Source organism: Heptranchias perlo, chromosome 8, assembly GCF_035084215.1.
Source record: "Heptranchias perlo isolate sHepPer1 chromosome 8, sHepPer1.hap1, whole genome shotgun sequence".
Lineage (NCBI taxonomy): Eukaryota > Metazoa > Chordata > Chondrichthyes > Hexanchiformes > Hexanchidae > Heptranchias > Heptranchias perlo.
The window spans coordinates 42,230,508-42,255,780 of NC_090332.1; the positions used below are offsets into that span (position 1 = coordinate 42,230,508).

The 25,273-nt window shown below is 41.3% G+C and overlaps 1 long non-coding RNA gene across 1 annotated transcript; it reads left to right on the forward strand.

Moving 5' to 3' along the window:
* Positions 1-1,982: 1,982 nt before the first annotated feature.
* On the forward strand, positions 1,983-18,087 carry LOC137324200 (uncharacterized). The gene is made up of 3 exons (XR_010963549.1): positions 1,983-2,088; positions 8,289-8,369; positions 17,376-18,087. It is a non-coding gene; the product is annotated as an uncharacterized lncRNA (long non-coding RNA).
* The last annotated feature ends 7,186 nt before the right edge of the window (positions 18,088-25,273 follow it).

Below are 25,273 nucleotides of genomic sequence, written 5' to 3' on the forward strand. Positions count from 1 at the left end.
TCCTAATCTACTACGTCTGTGAGGTGCTCCCTGAATCAGATGAGTTGAGAGGTGGGTGGCTGGGAAGCTTTCAATGGAGCCTTGGAGACCTGTGGTGATTCCCAGTCTCATGGAAGCAGCTGTCCCAGAGGAACCAGCATCCAGCAGCCTTTCTCTCGCAGTGTCCAGAGTTGCTGGTCCATGTCTGAAGCTCCCTTATGTGCAAGCATTGGAGTGAGCCTTAATAAAAAAAGGCACATTGCCAATCTTTCGAGAGACAGGAACACCTGTGATCACTATTGCAGCTCAATAGTCAGGGAATTGGATTCATTGTTGGTGTCATTATGGACCAAATAGTTCCATTGAGGTCTTGGAAGCCTTGCAAAGGTGTCCTGTCCAAAACATCTACTGAAGCACTTGTCGTTGCCACTCCAGAAGCCTTCGTTGTCCTTAGTGTGAGCTCCTGGCACCTTGCTGCTGTAGAAATCTCTTAGATGGTCACTCTCTCCAGGATGTTCTATATGTCATGGGAAACTCTCTGCAATGTTTTTGGAGATGTGGGCAGTAGACTCAGCCCACTTCTCTATCATCTCAACCACATGCATGGAAACCATCTCCACTGCCTGCACATGACATAGCTCTTTTGAAGATTGGAGATCTGAGCCCTTGGCTCCTCAGCCAAGGGTGGTCGTTTCTCCACCCTCCGTGGTGCTTGAGTGCTTGTGGAAGCTTGTTTTTGCATAGTGAGTTTCCCTGACACCCAAGTGCAGATAGACAAAAATATGAGAGGCGAGGAGGTGACTGAAGGCTGTATCAGTAGTATAGGATGTGGATTGGCAACAGTGCTTTGACTTACCTTGGCCACTCTTGAGAGGCTATTGAACCTCTTCCTGCACTGTATGACAGCTCTTGGAGTCCTTGAGGTTGTACTGTCAGCTTCTGCAACCATCTTCCATACAATCTGATCATCCTCTTAAGGGGTTACCTTCCCTCATGCCCAATGGTCAATCTCTTCTTGACTTGACTTCAACCAGTAATACCTCCAGATACATCGGAGAATTTGGGAGCCTGCTGACTGCACCCCTCGAGGCCCCTGCTCTTAAGAGCAAAAGAAATAGGTGCAGGAGTAGGCCATATGGCCCCTCGAGCCTACTCTGCCATTCAATCAGATCATGGCTGATCTTTGACCTCAACTCCACTTTCCTGCCCGATCTTCATATCCCTTGATTCCCCTAGAATCCAAAAATCTATCAATCTCAGCCTTGAATATATTCAATGACTCAGTATCCACAGCCCTCTGGGGTAGAGAATTCCAAAGATTCACAACTCTCTGCATGAAGAAATTCCTCCTCATCTCAGTCTTGAATGGCCAACCCCGTATCCTGCGATTATGCTCCCTAGTTCTAGACTCTCTGGGGAAACAATCTCTCAGCATCTACCCTGTCAAGCCCCCTCATAAGCTTATATGTTTCAATGAGATCACCTCTCATTCTTCTAAACTCCAGAGAGTATAGGCCCATTCTATTCAACCTCTCTTCATAGGACAGCCTCTCATCCCAGGAATTAATCTAGTGAACCTTCTTTGCACCGCCTCTAAGGCAAGTATATCCTTCTTTAGATAAGGAGACCAAAACTGTACACAGTATTCCAGGTGAGGTCTCACCAAAGCCCTGTACAACTGTAGTAAGAGTTCCTTACTCTTGTACTCCAACCCCCTTGCAATAAAGGCCAACATGCCATTTGCTTTCCTAATTGCTTGTTGTACCTACATACTAACTTTTTGTGTTTCAGACAGCTTGCACTCTCTATCGCTGAAAGAGTGATGCCCCCTTTAATTGGCTACAGCCTTTTAAATGCTGCATCAGCACAGAATTTCCCTCCCTGCCAGCAGTGGTAACCCTATCAGGAGCAGTATTACCACTCTAAGCCTGCCCTACATAGCAAGTGAGAGCTATGTGAGGAAAGTTCGGTGGGTGAGCGGCAGAGTCACATGGGCAGACAGTAGTCCCTCTCCACTGCCAGCTCGCCAATTGGAGTAGAATGCAGCCCAAAGAGTCTTGAAGTTAGTCCTGGAAGGAAAAATTTCAACTCAGGAGTTCCAGATGTCTGGTAAGTTGGCAACTCAGCTTTTCTTTTAATGCGTCTCGCAGTCCAGTAAAAATAATTGGCAAACACTTTGTATAAACTGCGTTTAAAAAGCATGCCAATTATCTAATATACATGTGTAAAGTATAATATTCCACAGCTGTAATTCACCTGCATTTATTTAAAAAGGCAATTATTTAATTTGTTTCCATTTGCTGCATTCTGTGCTGTAAGATTCAATGATTCAGTTACATTTTACAGAACATTGTTCAGCAAAAGTATACAATGAGAAACATTCGCAAAAACTAACAATGTTCTTCTGTCTCAATAATTTACAGTTCAGATCTGCCTTTATTTTGGAAAGCTGGTGCCTGAGTGTGTTTTTTTTCTTTGCTGACTTAACACATCAGTGCCCTTATATTATTTCCTCTTATGTTTACTTTTCAGTGTTATTATAACTTAACAGCAAGCCACTGCAGGAAGTGAAACAGTGGAGGTAGTAGAACTGCAACAAGCATGCATTAGTTAATGAAATTTGGCAAGAGTAACTTTGTTTGCTAAAGTTTTCCTTCCCTTACATTTCCTCACCAGGGATTTTTGCTCTTTTTTTCCATTTTTCCTTTTTATTGACATATAACAGGCCAAAGTGATACTGCAGGCTCAGATGAAACTTAAGCTCGGATGAACACCCAATAAATGATATGCAGCTTGCTGTACTGAACGTAACCTGTGTGATGGCGATGTGACGGATGGACCTGTGATAAGTTTCCAATCTATGCCTTTCTTTCTTTTTCTTTCAGCCGCCTTCCTTCCTTCCTTCGATACTAAACCTGGTCAACGGCCACACACATTGCTGTCAGAAAGGGCCAAGCTAAGCTTTGCTAAAGAAGTCCACGGTTTTGATAATCTGTTCACCTCAGCGTGTTTTCATTAATATCTGCACAGAGTTGACTAAAACATCAGAGATGTAGAAAAAGTTTATTGGTTGTATTTTTAAATGTTCTGGTGGAGTAAAAGACCTTTTAGGTTATTAGTCAGTTGGAGTGTGTACTTAACGTTACAGCTGATTGGTTTCCATTTTTCACACATAATTACCCTAAGGGTGATCAGTTCCCACAAATATCTGGAATTTGTTGAAACACTTATTATCCTTCCACATATTTATAATATATTAAAAGCCCTGTGCTGTCCGTGTGTTATGTGTGATTAACCATTCTAATTGCTGTGATAATAACTTACTGCTGTTTTATTCCCAAATCCTTTAAAATCTTCTGTCAAAGAATAACAGAAGACAAGCAGAAGTTGGAGTGTAATTGCTACAATGTGTTTACCCCCAACAGAGGCCACCTAGTGTTCGTTTAACAATATGCAAGTGTAATTCACATTACTCTGCACTTCCTGCAGATATAACACTTATTTCTGTCACATTTTTCAGTCAGCCTTCTCTGCCACTTTGAATTATAGTCAAATTTATTACAATTTACTCATATGAGGGCTGATTTTCACTTGAGAAAATGGGCTTTAATAGGGCAGCAAGGTGGTAAAAATGGGGCCAGTAGCCTTAGCGGCCTGTTGACCCCGACGAGCGGCCTGCAGCTATATTGAAAGGGGCCTACCAAAGGTAATTTGAAATCATTTTTATGGAGCCAGGAGGAGCAGGAATCCCAATATTTGCCAGCTTTAATGTGGTAAGCTGTATCGGGAAGCACTTTTGGCACCAAGCAGTTTGCTGGCCTGATGTAAATGAGGCTGGGGCCTCAAAAACGCAGCTGCCTCTTAGCCACTGGGACAGGCAGCTGCTCAAAACTCCGAGTCAAACCCATTGATTCTAATCTACCTACATTTCTTTTACTTACCTCTGATTAGCTGATTCTAACACATAATTGACTCCCAGCCCTGACTTTCACTTTGTCAAGAGCTACAGTAGCCATGGACACATAAGTTAAAACAAAACTAGAAAAAATTGAACAGCTATAAGCAATGATTCTTACAATTAATATAGTTTACACTCTCTACCTCCTGCACTCTACTCTCCTTCTTACAGATGCAAAGCAATCTTAAAATGCAGTATGTTTCAGCTCCCTCTCCAAGAAATTCCTAGTTCTACCTTCTCCAACTTGTTAACTGACCTGTCAATCAACAAACCCAAGGTTCTGAACCACAGCTGACCTGTAACGGAACCCGGCATTCATTTCAAGAATCCAGAACTTAAAGTAACACACACCGACATTCTATTTAACATTGTCTAATGTTCCTTTCCTTATAAAACAGCACATATTGTCATTTACAGTAAGCAGCAGATTCACTAGTAATACATAAAAAATCTTGTGTATTCATGCATTTCCTCTAAGGGCAACACAGTTGTCACACTTTTCAATTACCCTTCTTAGTCACTCTAAATTATATTCAAATTTATTCTAACTTTATTCTATACTTACCACTCATTGCTTGATTCCAACTCCGAGCTCTGACTTCCACTTCGTCAACTGATGCAGCAAACCATGGAGGAGTAGGTTAAAACAATTTCTTCTAGTTAAACATTTTGAATACCGAAGCCATCATCTTAATCCCTGCCACAAACTCCATCCCCTCGCCACCAATTCCAGCCCCCTCCTCGGCCACTGTCACAGGTTGAACCAGACTGTTTGAAACCTCGGTGTACTATTTGACCCCGAGCTGGGCTTCCGACCCCATATTCTCTCCATCACAAAAACCACTAAATAACCATCTCTGTAACATCACCCATCTCTTCCCCTGCCTCAGCACATCTGCAGCTGGAACCCTCATCCATGACTTTGTCACCCCCAGATTCCACTATTCTAGTGCTCGCCTGGCTGGCCTCCCATCCTCCACCATCCATAAGCTTTAGCTCATTCAAAACTCTGCGTCCTGTGTCCTTTCCTGCATCAAATTCCTATGACCGCTGTACTCGCAGACCTACGTTGGCTCCCGGTCCCCAGTGCCTCAAATTTTAAATTCCCATCCTCGTATGTTCATCATGGAGAAGTACTGATTCATCAGCTGGGGGGGGGGGGTTATTGGTGGTAATCAGTGGTAAGTTTCAGGATGTTTCCTTGATCTTGTTTTACCTGAAGCCATGAGATTTCATGGAGTCTAAAGTCAATGTTGAAGAGTCTCAGGACCAAGCCCACCTAACTGTATAATATGGTGCCCTGCCTCTAAGAACTTAAGAACATAAGAAATAGGAGCAGGAGTAGGCCATACGGCCCCTTGAGCTTGCTCTGCCATTCAATAAAATCATGACTGATCTTTGACCTCGACTCCACTTTCCCGCCTGATCCCCATATCCCTTGATTCCCTTAGAGTCCAAAAATGTATTGATCTCAGCCTTGAATCTGGTGGGTTTATCCTACCTGTAGGAGAATATGTACCCAAGATGGTGATGTAGGATGATAGATATTACTCTGTAAGTACATCTAGACCAGTCCGTGGAGCTTTCCCAGGTTGTACCCAAGTCCCCAGATGTTAATCAAGAGAACTTTGCAGAGTCGACTGGGATTGGATTACCTGAGTCTTGCCTTGGGTTGATAGGTCCATCAATACCTCTGTTGTGTTTGTGTCTGTAGTGATTTTTTACAACTGAGTGGCTTGTTCAGCCACTTCAGAGAGTATTAATAGTCAATCACATACTGTGAGACTTGAGTTGCATGTAGACCAGGGTGAGTAGGGATGGCAGGTTTCCTTCCCTGAAGGACATTAGTCAACCAGTTGGTTTTGTATGAATATTTGGCTGCTTTTATGGCCACGTTTCCTGGTGCTAGCCCACAAATTACCAGATTTATTGAATTCAATTTCATACCTCGCCATGATGAGATTTGAATTCATGGCCTCTAGGCTGCTAGTCCAGTACCATAACCATTACACAACCATACCCTGACTTAATTGCAATTGCCGTTGGAAGCTGTTGGGTCTACTGTTGTACTTTTGCCTGGACAGGAATTATTTGCTGTGTCTCAGCCTGGCTGGTCTTATTTGCTGTGTCTCAGCTTGATCTGGTTGTATTTTCTGTGGAGTCTCTGCCTGGGCTTGTACTTATTGCAAGGTCTCTGTACGGGTTTACATTTGCTGCAGGATCTCTGTCTGAGCTTGTACTCACCAAGGGGCCTCCGTCTAAGCTTGTATTTCCTATAATCTCTGCCTGGGCATACTGTTGCTGCTGTATTTGTTACGTAATTTCTACCTGGGGTTGTCACATTTGTAATTGAAATCCAGCTTGTGCTTGTTTTCAGTGCTGAGTCTTGGCCAATTATTTTCAAACTTCACTTGATATCTAATAACAAGCTTAATGCTGAGCTTGAGTATGTGAGGGGAGTGTGGTTTCTTTCCATCCCACCCTGGCATTTGTCTTTGTCTTCTCACCAAAGCCAACTATTGCTTTCTTACTTTCTTCATCTTTCTTTGAAAGAAATCTCAGTATCTAATTCACTCACTGGAACTATTTGCATGAAGCTGAAGTTGAAAGTTTTGCACTCTAACTATTGGTTCTCTGAATTCAATGGGAGTGGCTGATTTATTTGCTATTTTAATAAAAGTCAGGAGATTTGCTGACCAACCAAATTTCTAAAAATAGTCTAAAAAAGGGGCCGTAGCTCATTGGGACTCCAAACCCTTGGGCTGGATTTTTCTGCTCTTTCCCACCTGAAATTCAAAAAGGGAGGAAAATCAGGCCTCATCACCCTGACCTCAAATACAAATAGTGACAGGAGGGTGGGGCCAGGTCCCCAGCAGATTTTCCTAGCATACTCCTGTGTTACCACTGCTTCCCGGGTCCATCGTGTGGAAAGTGGTGGTAGGTCTCAGGAAGTGGTTTTAATGGTGATGAAGTGGAGGGACAGGGTCTTGAAACAGCTCCTCTCCCTCCAATTTGGAGGTCTTGGTCTCTGCTAAGGCAAGCAAGGCTGCTGATTCCCTGATCTTTGGGGCTCTTTAGCCCCTTTAAATCCACGGCTGCCTTTGCTAGTGCTGCAGCAGCACCTCCAGGATTTTGCAGCCAGGCACTGGTAGGCTCCCTCTTTCCAGCTGGAAACCCGCTGAGAGCCCGCCATGCATGAGTGATGAACCCAATCCAGGAAATTGGGTCAAGGATGTGGGGGTGTCAGAGGCACGTGTGAAAGTCCCTACCTGCCGGAACACTGCTGTTGGGAGGAGATTTCAGCCACCTGGTAAAGTGTAATCTCCCACAATTTCTTATGCAATAAGTTCCTGATCTCGGCTGTTCCAGTCTGTGGAAGCACTAAGCAGAAGTCAGGTGATTCCCCATAAGGTGGAGGAGGGAATAAAGTTATCCTTTGTTGTGTTTCCTGTGCTTCTAGTCCTGCAAGCACTGCCCTTTCAAATGTGGTATGGTGCATGGCTAGGGAGATGGGAAAGTGGGAAAATAAATAAATGTTTCTAAAACAAATGTAACGATAAATTATTACCAGAACATCAAACACATATGGAGGTCCTCTCCCAAGATGTGTGGCAGATAGCTGGGGTAGCGGTGGAATCCACTGCCTTGCTGTGCACCATGGTTTCAAAATACTGCAGCGCATCATGGAAAAAGTGGCAAACCTCCCCCTGCTTCTTGAGAAATCCAGGCAAGTCAGTCAATTCAATGGGGAGGCACTGAATGAGGGACTGCAGGTCTTGGGGAACCTTATGGAGAGGTGCAAATCAACCAGATTGTCACATATACAGGGTAGTATCTCAGATGGACTACAGGGTATTTGGTTGGTTCCCTTTCAGGGATTTAAGGATCTTTCTGCTTCCACAAGATCAGTTCTCTCACTGATCACTGGTAACAGGAATCCTGTTCCCAGTGCCAGTGGAGTAGCTGGTGTACATGATGGCAAGGCTGCATTCCCTCATGGTGGCAGCACAAAGGAGCTCTTCATCAACTCCCTGCAGAAGCCTTCAACTTTGGAGGACCAGGATGCCAAGGATCCCATAACAAAGAGTCAGCCCATCTTCCCATCCATCCAAGGACTTGGCCGCCTTGAGAGGAGGAGCAGGAATTCATAGAACTTGGAACAGCTGAGTATATCTCAAGCTCCAGGCCCTCAGCTGGCACATAGAAGAAGTATTAGAACAGGCAAATAAAAGTTTGCTTGGTCACAAGGGATGTGCATAGTGAAGCCACCAAGTAATGTTTTTGTAAATAGTTGTAATAACTCACTAGAATTGTTGATGCAATGACTGCTTGGTTTTTGATTATCTTGTAGAACAATGGTGAACGGGTACTGGAATGATGCTGAGGCGCATGATTATGATGTGATGGCAAGTTATGAGGAGAAAGGATGCAGGTTGGTGAAAGGACGTTGATCTTTGATGGGCTGAGACATCAAAAAAATATGGACTAGGTATCTGTGAAGGTGTCCTGAATGAGTTTGAATCTCAGCTGTCTTGTAGCATTTGCCCCTGTACCTGCTTTATGTTCTGGACCAGAAACTTCCTTTATGAATCTCAGTGACTTGCTCAGTTCTAATTCTTGTCTTACTGTGTGCTTCACTGTAGTGCTCCCCTGAAGCACTTTTGGTCCTATGAAGTGGTATCATGGGCTATAGGAGCAGGGGATATATCTTGTCAACCAAGGGCCATACTACCCCCTGCCCCAGCTGTTGAAATAGAGCCGGGATACTGGATTGGTAAAGTCACATGATAATTTCCAGCAGATTGTAAATTCATATGCAAGAAGCTGTGCCTGTGATTACAAATCACCTGTACCTTTAGGGAATTAAAGTATTTGTGGTTCATTTGAAGCACACAATGCCACATGGGTGCAATCAATAACCTCACAACCCTGGGGAATCTGGTAATTCTGAAAAATTTATTACCCTCTCAGTCATCTGTCTGGGACTACTGCCGTGGTGTATAAACTGAGCAGCCCTGGTAAAGAGGGCATCGGTGACTTTCCTTATACTTGAATATACAGCAATGTGGCAGATATGGCAGATCAGTCCCTTGTGGCTCCCTGGAATAAGCCTGTAGCATAAAAGTTCAGAGCTGTGGTCACTTTCTCTGCCACAGTCAAAGCTCTACATGCTGTGGATCATGGGTGCAGATCTGGCTGCAACAATGAATGGAGCTCTTCCAAAGTTTCGTGATTGAAAGGTAGCCTCCTCAGACTCAGCACAAGAGAAAGAATTGGAAAGTTCGCCTGCTTTCCAGTAGGCAAACTTACATCCTACAGGATGGGTAGTGCTGGGTTGGTCTGGCTGCTCTAGTGTTGCCTGATTTTTCTGGCTTCCCTTACAGTCTTCTGTTGCTCCTCTTCCTCTCCTTCGTCCAACATGGGAAGCACACTTTGCAGCTTTAAGATCCTAGCTCCCTAAATCCCCTCAGTACAAGCCTCTCCATGAGTAATGGAAAATCTAGGTGGTCTTTCTGAATGAAATGATGCAAGAATTTCTCAGATACTTGCAGGTGTTGTGGGAAATCACCACTCGGAGTCAGACTTAAAGATTCAACATGCAGTTTATTGAACAAAGCTTTGGGAGAAGTGCTTGGCACTCCGCAGTGCACGCAGTCACCTTCTCAATTTTAAAATGGTCACTGAGCTTCTTTTATACATTCCAAAGAGTCGACAACTACAGCAGTTAGTACATCATCAGCCTTGGTTAGTTACACATTAGTCAATTAGGCCCCGACAGCAACAATTGACCTCCAATCACATTAAAACAACTGTTATCAACTTAAGACAGTCTGTTTTTTGTCTGTTCCGTAGTTTTTATCAGTTCGTTGTGGAATGTCTTTGTCTAAGTCAGCACTTTTTAATGTCTTTTCACAGAGTCCATTTTGTTCCACAGAGTCCATTTTGTTTAGCAATACACTAACTTGTTAATCATCATATGTTATGCTTAAGCTTTTAATTATGGTTCGTGCAAGGCGCATCTCAGTGTGGTCTCGGGGCAGCGACCGCAGTCACGCACACACTAGTCGCCAAAGGTCATCTTTGCCGGTTTAACCCAACAGTTTAAATTTTACTTTAACACAGGCAATCCCAAGAAATCTCACCGTCAGCAGCTTCCCCTTAAACAGTCATGTTTGCTTTGATGAGCAGGTCTGGAACCTATAGATTCTTCCCTCCAACTGATGTGGATTTTGCTCAATTCAATAGAAATCTGAAAAAGGGGGATATTCTATTTTACTGCATAATTAATTAAATGCTTGAGATGTTTTGAAACTTCGGAAGTTTTTTTATTTCCAATAAGTTGTAACACTGAAATAACATGAAAAATTTACTATATCAGGATGTTGCATTGTATTACAATAACCATTGGAGAAATCACAGACCTCGAATAGAATGTCAGTGGTTGGGGGCAGAGATGTATTTAGTAACATCGTCCTGTCCTGCACGGTGCAGCTATTTTTGCATCATCCGCACGTGGAATTATTCTGCACAATTGAGAACCAGTTACTGTCCTTGGAAATGATCAGTTTATGATCAGTTGCATAACATTGTACAAAATGTGTCTGCTGTCTTCAACTCGGTGTTTAAACAAACATAATGAACAATATTTAGCAATAAAGCCATGATTCTAAGTGTGACTCATACTCCAGTGACCTTGTTTTTTAGGCCAATTTGACTCCTGTAAATGTAATTGCATACGCAAGTTGTGACTGAAATACAGCGAGCTCCCATTAATCTCAGCATAAATGGCCTCCAGGCTTCCTTATGAAGCCAGCATTAATGGTCCTTGGAGCCTAATTTTGTTTATATAATGGGTTTTAAACTACACTCTTGGTAATACAATATAATTTCAAAAACATCCGGTAACGCTGTGAGCATCGCCCAGCTTTGCTGGATTGGAGAAAAAAGATTTGTGCATCTGTGTGAAATTAAAGGTCATTGCTCCACTTAATTAAATTTATAAAACAAAATAAATAGGTTGGTTGATAATTGAACTTGACCAAACAACCATTACTACAGAATGCAGCTAACAATAACACAAGATTATTATATAAGAGTTTATGCAAATGCTGTCCTTTCAACAGGTGACTGGAGAACAGGCATACTGAATTGCCATAAGATTTAACATGTTACACAGAGGTAAGAAGTATTTACTTAGTGTTAGCATTATTAGTAAATGATCCCTTAATGTGTCCATATGACATTTCCTCTGTCCATTATTTGAACAGAGAGGTTAGCCCATTTATATCTGCATTAAAAAAGTGGACAGAGGAATGTCGTACGAATGTATTAAGAGTTCATTTACTAATTCTTAATGGAGAATGACAGTGCAGTAACCCTGGCCCTAAAAATCCCTAGGAGAGGAAAGGAGAGAAGGAAGAAGAGGGGAAGGAGGGAAGCCTATGAACAGCACTTGGTAGATGGGAGATGAGGAGCACACCAGAGTGAATTGGGTGATGGGTAGGATAATGGCAACTTGAAGTGGGAGAGGAGAAGGAAATGAGTGCTAGCCATGAACTGGTGGGGTTGCAGGGGAGAGAGTGTCTCTGTGACCTGGGGTGCTTCTGTGAACGAAGGGTGTTGGAGGGAGAGAGTGTCTCTGTGAACTGGGGAGGGGATTACAGGGACAGAGATCTAGAAATCTGTTGGTGCCGTGCTCATTTTTCAGGTGCAAAACAGGTGTTTAAGTATCCAATATGGCGGGTGGGGTGCATTCATTACCCGCTGGAAGTGTGCTGCCCGCCGTATTGGTAAAGACAGAAAAGCAGCAAAATTTGGAGAAAGTCAGCAACGGCGAGATTAACATGCTAGATGGCGAGGTTTGCAGTGTATGTTGCCAATCTTGCCATTGCAGGAAAATCTGGGCCAATAAATTCCTAAATGGCAAATGGAAAGAAGTTTTCAATAAAATTGAGCAACTGGTCTGTCATTTCTAGATTTAAAAAAACAGTGCTTATCTTCACTGTAGAATCTAAAAAGCTGGAAAATGCACCAAATAAGGTGTCAAAATATTCTGGGACGTGACTCCACCCACCCCCCCCCCCACCAGATTATCAATTTTGTGCCTTCAATATTTATATTACTCTTCAGTATTTCATGTACTTCACTTGTTTTCTCCCAGTCCAAATGTTGGGTATCCCTAAAATTCTGCAGGGGTTTTTCCAATCTCCAGCTGTGACCCCGGTGGAAGACTGGGAGAACCCCCAAAAGACAGGGCAAATTGCTGCTTTCAATCATTTCTGTTGGGTTCCACTGATCTCCTACCAGAGTTATGGCAGGAGACCCAGAGAACTCCCATGGAATTTCAATGCCTATGTTTCAAGCATATGTGCCGCCCCACTTTCAGTGTAATTACTTCATTTCACACATCACAGGCTTACATTAAACACCATTTTGGAGTTATCAGCTTTTTTGCGGCTGCATGAGGCTTTTTGAAGCTGTTAGACAGCTTTTGATCCTTTTCCCGGCTGGCATGGAAACTTTGGGAGACTCAGAGGATGCTCACTACGAATTTCCCACGGCTCCAGCAAATTACTTCCACTTTTACCATCTTATAAACTTAGACAGACCTTCAGCAGCTCTTGCCTGTAGTTCCCTGAAGTTCTGATTCAATGAGATTTCATTCTCAGTCTGCTTCTCAAGAGATTTCACACTAATAAAGTTGGCAGTATTGCACCAAATTCCGAGTTGGAGAATAACTTATCCTTTCCCCTCCTCCCCTGATTATTTAATTTCTGGTTCGATCCTGTTGACCAATTGAAAGGTGAAATTTCACCTGTTTCTATTAATTAGTTTGGAAATCTACCTCTTGATCCTTGTGTCTGTAAACATGTTAAAGACCCAGCTACCGCAGTTTTTCTCCAGCCTCTCTTGCCCTTCTGCCTAATTGCCTGATAGAAAATGAATTTCTAGTTCTTCCCCTTAGATCATAAGAGAAAGAGGCCAATTGGCTATGCCTCAAGGATTGTCCTGGCAATATCCATAAAATGCAAGTGGCATGTTTGTTGCCAACAACAACAACAGCAACTTGTATTTATATAGCACCCTTTAACGTAGTAAAATGTCCCAAGGCGCTTCACAGGAGTGATTTTCAAACAAAATTTGGCACCAAGCCACATACGGAGATATTAGGACAGGTGACAAAAAGTTTGGTCAAAGAGGTAGGTTTTAAGGAGCTTCTTAAAGGAGGAGAGAGAGGTAGGGAGGTGGAGTGGTTTAGGGACAGAATTCCAGAGCTTAGGGCCTAGGCAGCTTAAGGCACGGCCGGCAATGGTGGAGCAATGAAAATCGGGGGATACGCAAGAGGCCGGAATTGGAGGAGCACAGAGTTCTCAGAGGGTTGTAGGGCTGGAGGAGAATACAGAGATAGGAAGCAGCAAGGCCATGGAGGGATTTAAAAACAAGGTTGAGAATTTTAAAATTGAGGCGTTGCCGGACTGGGAGCCAATGTAGGTCAGCGAGCACAGGGGTTATGGGTGAATGGGACTTGGTGCGAGTTAGGATACAGGCAGCAGGATTTTGAATGAGCTCAAGTTAATGGAGGGTGGAAGATGGGAGGCTGGCCAGGAGAGCATTGGAATGGTCGAGTCGAGAGCTAATGGATGAGGGTTTCAGCAGCAGATGAAACTGGTAAATGTAATAAAATTTTAGCTGCTTCACTAGCTCAACCTTTTTGTATTAAGAGAGAAAATAGCAAAGGAATACAATGAGAACCCAGTAAAAAGAAAAAAATGGTCCAACGTAGGTGGAATGAAACATATTTATAAGTAACAGATTAGTTTGAAATAATACATTATAATTTCTTGTATATTGTATATAGAAGATTCCTCTTAAGTGCAGTATATATCTAATATGTCTGTCAATAGAATTTCCTTTTACAATAACACTTATAAATGCTTATTATTTAAATCATTGCATTTGTGAACATGGAAGAGCATATACTTTCCCATCACATTAAATGTCATGTAAAAGTCAATATTCCTAAGAGTAACAGTAACAACATTAAACAGAAGCATGTTGATGATAGGAAGTGATGTGACACCAAAAACGAGGTGCCCACATGCAATACATTGACCGATCTTGGAATTTTAACTGGAGAATAAAGTTGTATCTTTCAGGTACATATTTTGACTAAATTTGCTATTTGAACCTGTTATTAAAATAAATTAATAGCAAATCTATTGCAAATGATTTCAGGATCTTGATTTTAATGGGTACATGGATTTACAATGTCTACTAAAGTTGTGCCCATGTTTTATGGTCATAATATTGCATTATTTTACATGCTAACCAATTATATCCTGCATTTTGCTCATGGATAAACAGAAAAGGGATCAATGCACAGGGCTGAAGAACATTCCTCTCCTTTCTTTCTCAGGAGATACCCTCACATTTGGGTAAGACCATCTCCAAGCCTGCATCTTTTCTACATAAAACAATTACTGTGCAAGTGACCTGTTTATGAAAAAAAAGGTGAAGGATATAAAATTGTATTAATTAACCTGTATTGGTGTTTGTAAGGGGATTGCATCTATTGTAGAAACTAACTGCAGGATACTTACACTAATTGTGATCATATTAAGGCCTCATTAGATAGACTGGGGAAACATTCCGTTACCATATGCTTATTACAATGGGAATGATTACGATGCCAAATAATTTCCATTCTACTTCCCATGAAATATAAGCTTACATTAATGACATATGTCCAGTTATATAAAAAAGTTCTAACTGATTTAGGGTAAGTTATTGGAAGGATTTAAATGCTGGAAAGATGTAGAAAGCAGGGTTTAAAAGTGGGTATATGAACATCACAGAGTTAGCACAGAATGAATAACAGTGCCAGTAAGAAGCCAAAAGGAGGATTTGTGGATCAAAGTGTAGAGAGTTGGATGTAAAAATAAGTTAACCATGAGTGTCAATGCAACACATGAGATTTCTGGCCCTAACTGGATTTTAACTCCTATTGTCTGGTTTCTTGCTTTTTCTACCAAAATGCATAATGCACCTTAAAACTAAACATACTTATTTTGGAACTATAAAAAGAATTTCTATTTCAACACTTATCTTAAGGATGATTGACAAAATTAGCCGTGTGAACATTTCAAGCAGGGCTGGACATCATTAATGTATTCAGAATACACGTAGAGAGCATTTGCATGACTGCCTGGATGTATGCAATTGCAGTATGTGCATGACTACTGGACTACACTAGCCATTATATATGACAATTGAATCCTAATAAAGGTATAATAATGTTATGCTTTGACCAGGATTTTAAGTTATTGTGCTTTTGATGATAATTGTTCTTCTGCACTTCTTCTCATAGTTCAGGTGAGACTCTTCATAGAATCATATAGCACAGAAGGAGGACATTTGGCCCATCGTGTCTTTGCCGGCTCTTTGAAAGAACTATCTAATTAGTCCCACTCCCTTGCTCTTTGCCCATAGCCCTGCAGAATATAATTCGAATTGATTTGATTTTGGTTCTCTGTTTTCCACACCGAACTTGGAGCAATAAATTGCGCTGTTGTCAGGCCACCAGTGCCATTATTTTCCAGTCTAAGTGGCAGTAACAAGAAAACAAATGTTTATTCAAGAAATTTGCAATCACCATTGATTTTAATTGGTGGGGGGGGTCATGCTACAATAATTACCTTAAATACTTTTTTGGCGAGGATAATGGTGGAGTGGCACAAAAGTCACAAGAAATTATGACGTGGCGTAATAATGGTGTAAGTCATTGACGCCATAATTTCCTGGGACTTTTGTGCCGTAAAACAGGTCCTGTGATGTGGATGTGTCATTACAATAGCGCGAGTTTTGGGTCATTATTTTCACTGGCAAATACTTCAATTGCAACCTTTTCCTAAGTGTCCATTAAGAACAGTGCAGTACAATGCAAATAGGTTCCTTGTACATATTGGACATAGTAAATGCTGAGAAATGTATTAATATTGCTTCATACTGCATCAGTAAGGCTAATTCATTTTGAATCAGAAATTCTGTCAGGTATTTAATAAATGACACAAAACAATGTATTAGATTAAATATGGAGATGATAATAAAAACATGCACTAAGTGTGACGATGGTGCTACTGATATAAAGCTTTTGAAATATTGGAATGCACAGAGTTGCTTAATGTTAATTGGCTCTCCAATCTCAAAATTGGCTAAATTGGTGCTTTTAGTTTCTCTTTGAAAATTGTGGCTGGGATTTTCTGATTGCTCATGACAGGGGTACGTCCATGAAAGGCATCATGGAGGTGTGCCCTTGACTAATCTCTGTCCCTGGAGTTATTTACACTGTCTGCCACAGCAAGTAATAACAGCAGTAATCTCTAGGCATCTGGTGAGATGGTAACATTTAAAAAAAAATGCTGTCCTTTTTGGTCAGTGCAAGGCCATGCTTGCATAAGCCTTAGTTACAAAATTTCTGTGACCCCCTCTGTTGACATCAGAAAACTGGACACCTGAGCCTAACAGGCAGCTCATACATTCACCGTTCAAATGGCACAAATACTGGGAAATACATCAGAGGAGGTATCTCAGTCATTTGCGTAGATTTAACATACACCCGTCCACAAAAAGAGGGGGTGGGGGGGGGGAGGTGTGCAAAGGCAGAGGCAGAGACACAGTGGAGCGGGTCCCTGAGCAACTTTCCACCAGATACGCCTAAAAATCCTCAGAAGGGGCCAGAAAATCTAGGTCTGCGATAATATTTTCTTAGTACAAAGCTACAATTAGGCAGAAAACTTTGAAGCTCTAGTTCAAAAATTCACTGTGTGGGTGAGCCTGAGCACCTAACCAAAACAAGTCGCTACACAACTGGCCTGATATGACGTTGTGTGGCACAAATAAAGAATCTACTGTCTAGTAAAGGATCTACAGTGTCTGTCGTGAATATAGGAGGTATCATTATATTTATATTTGCTGCTCTGTTTAATCTATAGAATTAGAATGTGTGGAGTGATGTTAACACTGTTCAAGCTATATTTAATGGCTGGATTGGAATATGGTGCGTGGGTGTAATTGATTGCTCAAATTACTGACACTCTTGAGTATCTGCTCCCATTTCTTGGTATCACTTCCCTCCCCCATGCTTAAGACCCATTTTTAAAAGATTTGCTGCTGATTCTTTGTTAATGTTTTGTGAGGATTTGATGTGGCAGTTTGTTATATATTCAAAGGTATATTGTATATATGATATTTTGTTGAGTTTCTTACTTTATGCAAAATAAGAGCAACCAGCAGGCACCCATACAGCATTTTGTAACTTAAAAATAATAAGCACAATGCATAATCATTTGTTAAACAAACAGTAAAACTAACGGGTTGTTTCACTTTGATCTGTTTTAAGTTTAACAATACCTTTTCTTTTTTTTGAAAAAAATCGAAGTCAAAAGTCAAAATAGGGCTGTGATTTTCTGTTCGGAACGTCATGTGAGTGCCTCTCCTTGCCAAGGGCACCCAATCGGACACACCATCCCGACTTGAAAATATATCGCCGTTCCTTCATCGTCGCTGGGTCAAAATCCTGGAACTCCCTTCCTAACAGCACTGTGGGAGAACCGTCACCACACGGACTGCAGTGGTTCAAGAAGGCGGCTCACCACCACCTTCTCAAAGGCAATTAGGGATGGGCAATAAATGCCAGCCTCGCCAGCGACGCCCACATCCCATGAACGAATAAAAAAAAAATCCGACCCATGGGGAAAAGGTGGAGAATTGACATTAATAAGATAAAGTGCTGACATCGCTAACAGAAAGGCACAACAGGCTCAATGGGCCGAACGGCCTACTCATGCAATTTGTTGTTACTGTATATTATTAATTCAGAGTTAATAGTTTATATGATGTTAAAAAAAAACCTGCAAACATTGACATTCTGAAATGTCCATTTCTGTTGGAAGATTACACCTGAAATGTTAACCAGTCTTTCTCTGTTAGAAGCTGATTGATCTTATGTGCAGTTTCAGCATTTGCTGTTTTTATTCGAGACTGTTTAAAATGCAACTATGGAAAAAAGTATGCAATGAAAACATTTGTTTTTCACAGAGTAAAGACAACTATTCAATTCTGAAATGGGGCAGAATTCATTACATTTATGGTTTATTTTCATAGGAACATTTACAGGGTCAGGTGTACAGGCAAGAACTTTAAAGGACAATTTATGTTTGTGCATTCTTGGTGGAACAGAAGAAGAACCAATCAATAAAGCATCCATTATTGGGACCTCCAGAGAGTTCCTTTATTCCCTGCCAAAACCACTTTGTATGCTGCGCACACAAGTTTTCATTTTGAAACTCTAATACTAATATTTGTGATGCTAAACTTTCCTTCCCCTTAATAATAATAAATAGTCCTATGACTGGAAACAGTTACTCCACATTGAATCAGCTACAGCTCAGGTTATTGAGAGGAGTATGTGGGTGTATGATTGAACATCTTTCATGTTTTATTTTAAATAGTTAATTCCACTTAATTTCCTAACTGTTTATTTTTTCTGTGATTATTAATTATTAGAGATATAGTTGACTGGGCAAAATCTTTCAAGATTTTGGGTTTAAAATTCCCTGGTGTAAGTACAACAGAGCGGAACCCCCACCTACCCTAGCTCAGGCCTGGGACTCCATCCCAAATCTCAGGGACAGGGTCATTTGCATGGCTGAGCCAGGCTGCTTGCATCTGCTGGAGGAATGTCAGTGTGATTCCAATGCCACCCTGATGGCGGAGAGGAGGCCCAGCAAGGCCCCAAACAAAAGTGTCCACTGCTGTTCCGCTGCTCCTGGTGGAATTAGTGGGCCTCTTGGGGAAGGTAATTGATCGACAGAGAGGGGATCGATTACCTTTCCCTCGTGAAGGTCTGGGACCTTTTTGCAGGCATGAGTTGGACCCATACCAGCTCTCAGATGGTCTAAATTCTGCTGAGGCTTATAGAGGGCATGAAGGGTGTAATTCCTGGGGTAAGCTGGGAAGTTCCCCATACACACCCCTTGATGTAGAGTGGGCAGGCAGAAGATCCACCCATACACTCTCCTCCCACCGGAAAATGGCAGAATGAAAAACACGCTGAAACTGGGTCCAAACCATTTTCCAGCCCCCTTCTAAAGAACCACCAAGTTTCCACCCTGACCTGATCATAATTTTGGGGCCTTTAAGTTGGCTCATTTTTCCTGGAACTGAAGAGGAACTTGTCTTGAAAAGCAAAGAAACTATGTTAAACTTGTACAGAACCTTGGTTAAACCACAATTGGAGTATTGCGCACATTTCTGGTCTTCATATTTTAGAAAGGATGTAGAGGCACTGGAGAAGGTGCAAAAAAGATTCACAAGGATGATACCAGAACTGAGAGGATATCCTTATCAGGAAAGGTTGAATAGGCTGGGGCTGAAAAGAGAAGGCTGAGGGGTGTCCTGATAGAGGCATTTAAGATAATGATAGGGTTTGAAAGGATAGACATAGAGAAAATGTTTCCACTTGTGGGGAGTCTAAAACTATAGGTCATAAATATAAAATAATCACTAATAAATCCAAGAGAGAATTCAGGAGAAATTTCTTTACCCAAAGAGTGGTAAGAATGTGGAATGCGCTACCACAAGGAATAGTTGAGGCAAATAGCATAGATGCATTTAAGGGGAAGCTAGATAAGCACGAGGGAGAAGGGTATCCTGATAGGGTTAGATGAAGTAGGGAGGGAGGAGGCTTGTGTGGCGCATAAATGCCGGCATAGACCAGTTGGGTCGAATGGCCTGTTTCTGTGCTGTAGTTTTGACGTAACTTGATGTTTATGCCAAGGGAATTCTGCACTGGCCTTTCACCTCTGGACTTGAGTTGCAACTCACCTGGGATCCATGTGAAAGCAAAGAAAATCAAAATCTGGTCATAATTTTGGAAAATTTCCAGTCCCTTGCATGGCGATGGAATGTCGATGCAGTAGGTCTACCCTTTTGAGGATGCAGTTATGGTACATTGTTGTAGCTTTATTCTTTGTCTGCCCCATCTGTACTTGGCATAGGACCATTCAGCATTAACAGTAAGTGCCAAATCAAGGAAAATGTTCCATTCCTCATGATCGCCATTCCTCACCCTCATGAACAACAAAAAACACCCTGAAATTTAAACCACTTCAAGCTAAAAGTAATCAGTTTTAAACAATTAGCACTTCTGCAAATCTTCCAGCAAAATTGCATACAGAATTGTGAATGGAACATTTTTACTAATATGCCACTGTGAACTCCTGATAAGAGAATAAAAGTTTGCCACAATTATTTTTCCCTTATCAATAATTAATTCATTATAATTAAAATATTCAGAAGTATATCACAGGAGTGAGAAAGGAAGATTGCAATTAATTATTTTTGAGTAATGTTGTTAAGCAAACAACTGAAAACAGCCAATGAGTACATGAACAATACCTATAATAAATAACGTGTTCTGACAGTCCATAGCATGGCTCACATGAGGGAATATTACACTTTCTTTATGATAATATGGTTTACTGTAATAGTAACATTTTAGCACATGTAACTTATTGGTATTTGACATTTTTTGAGTTTCTGAACATCTGTTAAACTTGGCATTCATTCTTCACTTCCCATGAAAATTTTGTTATATGCCAACCAACAAAACAACAACCCTCTGTTATGTGCGTGGGTGGAATTGGCAAGGATTCTGTTTCGAAGACCTTTTAATTGGATATCGTGCCTATAGGAGGAAAAGCTGCACTGAGCACCTGCAGCAACAGATCTTATTACCTTACCAAAAAAAATGTGGATTTAAATGTGAGAATGCAGTTAAAAAGGATTTCTTGTAACCCAAGTAAGTCAGGATTTTGACAGTTTTTAAACAGTTGTGAACACACCCGAATAATTCGATGAAAAGTTAGAGCTTTTGTAGCTTGACAAGCAGTTCCTAGGAGTTATCATTTCAAGACCACAATTGCAAAATAGGGAAAATTATAAATTTTTTACAGTGATACAGGCCCAGATTTTGCTGTCAAAGTAACAGTGAGGCTAATGGCGCTCGCTGTTATTTATGTGCAAATGGTACAACAACTTCAGGCGAGGGGCAGATGCACTGTTAAACTCAAATATCCAAAGGTTGCTGGCTGAGTTGCGCTGCTCCGCCATTAGCTTTGCAAAAATGGCATCTCACTGTCTGGCTCACCCTTGAAATGCATTGAATAGCGTGAAGTTGCTGTATTTGTGGATAGATGTGAACTAAAGTCGCCACAGTAAGTTAAGTCTTGTCCATTTCAGTCTAAGTACCTTTTTAATGATGTGATAAGTGTTAATTACTGCCAGTCAATCTCTCTGGCACTGAAAATTAACTATTACAAGTGTGGAGTCTCATTCCTTCAGGTTTTAATTGTTGGAGATTTAAAAAATGTAACATTTTAAATTTTTTTCTACTTTTCCTTTTTGTCTCTTTTTTCTCTCTTTCTTAATCCAATCTTTCTTTCCCTCTCTTTATTTCTCTTTCTGTACCTGATTTGACATTGAATTCGCCCATCTCAGTCCTTGTGCTGTTAATTTCACAATCCCTCATTCTGATTGGTTAAGGAGATACACTGTTGCTTGCCCTGTTCACTCAGGTCCCAGATGATCTGTCTCCCTCACAGCACTGTTATCAGCTCAAATTTTTTGCCATGCAAAAAGTATAAAAACCTAAATGTGCAAGAACAAGTCTAACTAATAGCAGACACCATTAGATGCCCTGCTAAAGCAAATTATAGCCCATTAGCTGCATCGAACACAAAATTCTGGACTAAAAGCTTATTTCCATGTGTTGATACACATGTACAGAATTTTTCACTTGCATTTATTTTGGCAACAGCATTCAGCCCTACAGAGCAATGAATAGCAGTGTATAATAAGTACTTTACTTGAACAGAAGGAATGCTCCTTCCAGTATTAATGGTTTGAAAATAAAAAGAAATCAAAAGGTTATTTTATGAAATGTCTTTTCACAGTAAAGTGACATGTCTTGTAATCCTTGTGAATTTTTCAGTGTGGTGCTGCAGGAGTGATATCTCAGTTGACATAAGCGTTATCAATTTTTTTGTGGGAGGGGATTGACAAAGCTTTGTATGTTATATATAATAATCTAGGACTAGACTTCCTGTTTAAACTCATATTGAACAACATGGGACTGAATTTCCTCACAATCTTCGGCAGTAACACTGTAGTTATGCCATTAAAGTGGCAAAAACATCCAGGAAATTTGCGTTTCAGTGTATTATGCCACTTATGCGCTGTTATTGTACTAAACTCAAATTGTGTAGGATAGGGAGTTGTTGGTGCCCTTAAACAGAGTGAAGTGCTGAGGGGAATGTTGCTTTGACAGGGTTGAGAGAGTGGTGATGCCCAGGGTAGGCAAGGTAGAAATGGACAGTGCTTTGGATCTTACCTTGCCTGCCCTGGTCAAGTCATTGAACTTCTTCCGGCATTGCTGGACAGTCTTCGTGTGAGGGAGTTGGCGTTGAATGCCTGGTCCAGGTGGCAAGGTTGACACTCCTGGATGGCTTGCTGCCTGGCACATCTAAGAGTCTGACCATCCTATCTTGTGAAAGATTCACAGCCCTTTGGCGACTTGCTGTCCTGTCATGATGCCCCATGGGCACAGCTGGCTTATGACTGATCATATTTCTGGCAAGAGGCACTTCAAATGAAGGTGGGAATTGCCCTGACTCAATTAAATGCAAAGGGGCTGAGAAAAGAATCTCTGCAGCCTCTCCTTGCTGTCCCCACGTGCTTTGATGAAGAATGCAGTCTTTACAGAGGCTGTGCTGCTTCTGCACTGAAATTTCCTGGGGCCAATGCTGCTCATGGTGCCTTTATAATGCTATTATGCCGCAATTAACGCCACTTCATTTGCAAATTAACTTATCAAGGAAATTTCCATGACACTCCCCTTGCTGGTGAATGGTATCACGTTCTAACACTAGAACGATGCTACGGACATCGAGAAAATTTGGGGCCCACGTTTCTCCTTCAGATCTGTTTATTGATACACAGACACTACAGGCAGAATAGGTTCCAATTCCCTGCCAGGTAGCGAATTGGAAGTTGGGCGGAAAACTATAGTTTTGCAGGAAAGACAGCCAGTCCAAATCATCCAGCTCACATTGAACAAGGTGGGAAAAAGTCTACATGGTTTTGAAAGTAAATCCAATCTAATTAAGACTCAATGTGATGGTTTACTGTGACTAAAGACTTCCACCACCTGCAGAATTTAGATCTACACAGAGTAGGTTTAAAACCCACACTGTCTGCAAGGCAGAATGAAAACATATTTGCTATCAGAAATATAATGTTCAATTTATAATATATATTGTACAACTTTTTTTTGGATTACAATTACTTGCAGCAGTAAACCAATGACACTGCTATACATCGTTTCTGACTGCTGAGATTTTATAATATCGCTGACCTTAGGCGGAAAGAACATTTCAAAATGTGCTTTCAAAAATGGACTGTTATGGGAAATGATGAATATGCATTTTTGAAATACAAACTACATGCTACATTAACATGCAGGACCTACTATGTAAAAGAAGGGCACATGGGACAGATGGTTCTGGAATCTTTCCAAGAACCACACCTAGGTTTTCACTGCCAAGCTAGGGCTCACTGGCAACTTTTAGATGAAACGTGAAAGAAATATTGTCATGGCCAAGAAAAAGAGAAGCAAAACAAAGAAGCGATTGATTAAAAAAATAACTTCTATGGTAAGTGGAAAAATATTTGGATTGTAAACATCATGAAAGTTAAATGATGGAAAGATAAATGATGTGTTCTCTACATAACCGGTGACCTTAAAGCATATGTGAAAATCCACAAAAAATACTTAAATGCTGTTATATTATTTCTAAATGCTTAAATACTACATTAAAAATACTTCTCTATAAATGAGTGCAATATCAAAGCTAAAAATGTTACATTAAACATGATTGCAGAACAAGAACTGTGAGGGAAGATAGATAACATTTTAAAACTAAGATTGCAGTCACACTATACATATTTTGTATATATTTAGAAATTTCACATTATTATCTGGGAGAAATCAGCAATGGAAATATTCCTGATAGGGTTATCCTCAGAATGGAATGGTACATGAACCTGTACCCGGGCCACCATTGTTACTGCTTTTAGCTGACTGCCAGAAGGTGTGTAATAGTGGCCTCATGGACTGGGAACAGACTGCCTGCCCCAGTTTCTCTGCAAGTTAACTGTAATATTGATCCAGTGCCACAGAATGATGTTTTGACATTTCCCTAAAGTTGCTTTCAACTGTTACTTTTGAGGTTTGAACAGTGACTTCAGGCATGAATAGAAGGACTAATGGAGTTTCATAAGTGTGGGTGTCGCAATGGCCAGAGAAACAAAGCACTGGAACAATTGGGCTCCATATTATTGCGAAATGATTTGCAATATACTGATACACTGATATCCCTACACATGTGGCTAGACCCACATTGCAGCGTTCACAACTTCTGACACATAGGACTCAATATTAACATGGAGACAGGATTGGAGTAGGGGTGGGGGCGATAGGGGCGACAAACACGCAAGATTGTGGGATGTGTGGGAATGTCCGATTTCAAAAGGGATGCCTCATTATCATTTTACTTATGGGATTCTCCACTGAGCGTGAGCGGGCTTGATGTGGACTCGCATGACATGATTTCACCTCGACTATTTAAAGACCCAGTTCACAGATGTAATGGTGGAGGAGATTTGGAATTTTGTGTATTGTGTTTAGTGTTTAGTTAAGTAGGAGGAGAAAAATGGAAACAAGGAAGGCAAAGGCTGCACCCAGATTCAATGAGGCGTCCCTGGACGTACTGCTGGATGCAGTAAAGGCGAGGAAAGAGGTCCTGTTTCCTAGCAATGGGAGAAAGAAACCTATAGTCACAACAAAGAAGGAGTGGCTGGAGCTGGCCCAAGAGGTGAGCAGCAGGAGTGTAATTATGTGGACTTGGACTTGGAAGCGTTTTAATGATCTAACCAGGTCAGGAAAGGTGAGCAAAGTTGCAGATTCATCTACATCCTGTAGTACACCCCCTTCTCACTCTGTCTTGTCAAGTGTACTCCATCACACTCCTCACACCCACTTAAGTTTCAGCAGCACCCATTGTTCTGTTTCAATGCACTTCCTCACCTCTTACATCCTCCATCCACCACTGCCACAAATGCCAATCCTTATGTAATGTGATTCCATCTCAGTCAGCTCCCCCGATTCTCAGCACATATCCTCAAATGGCACTGTCAACACATTCCTCAAATGCATGT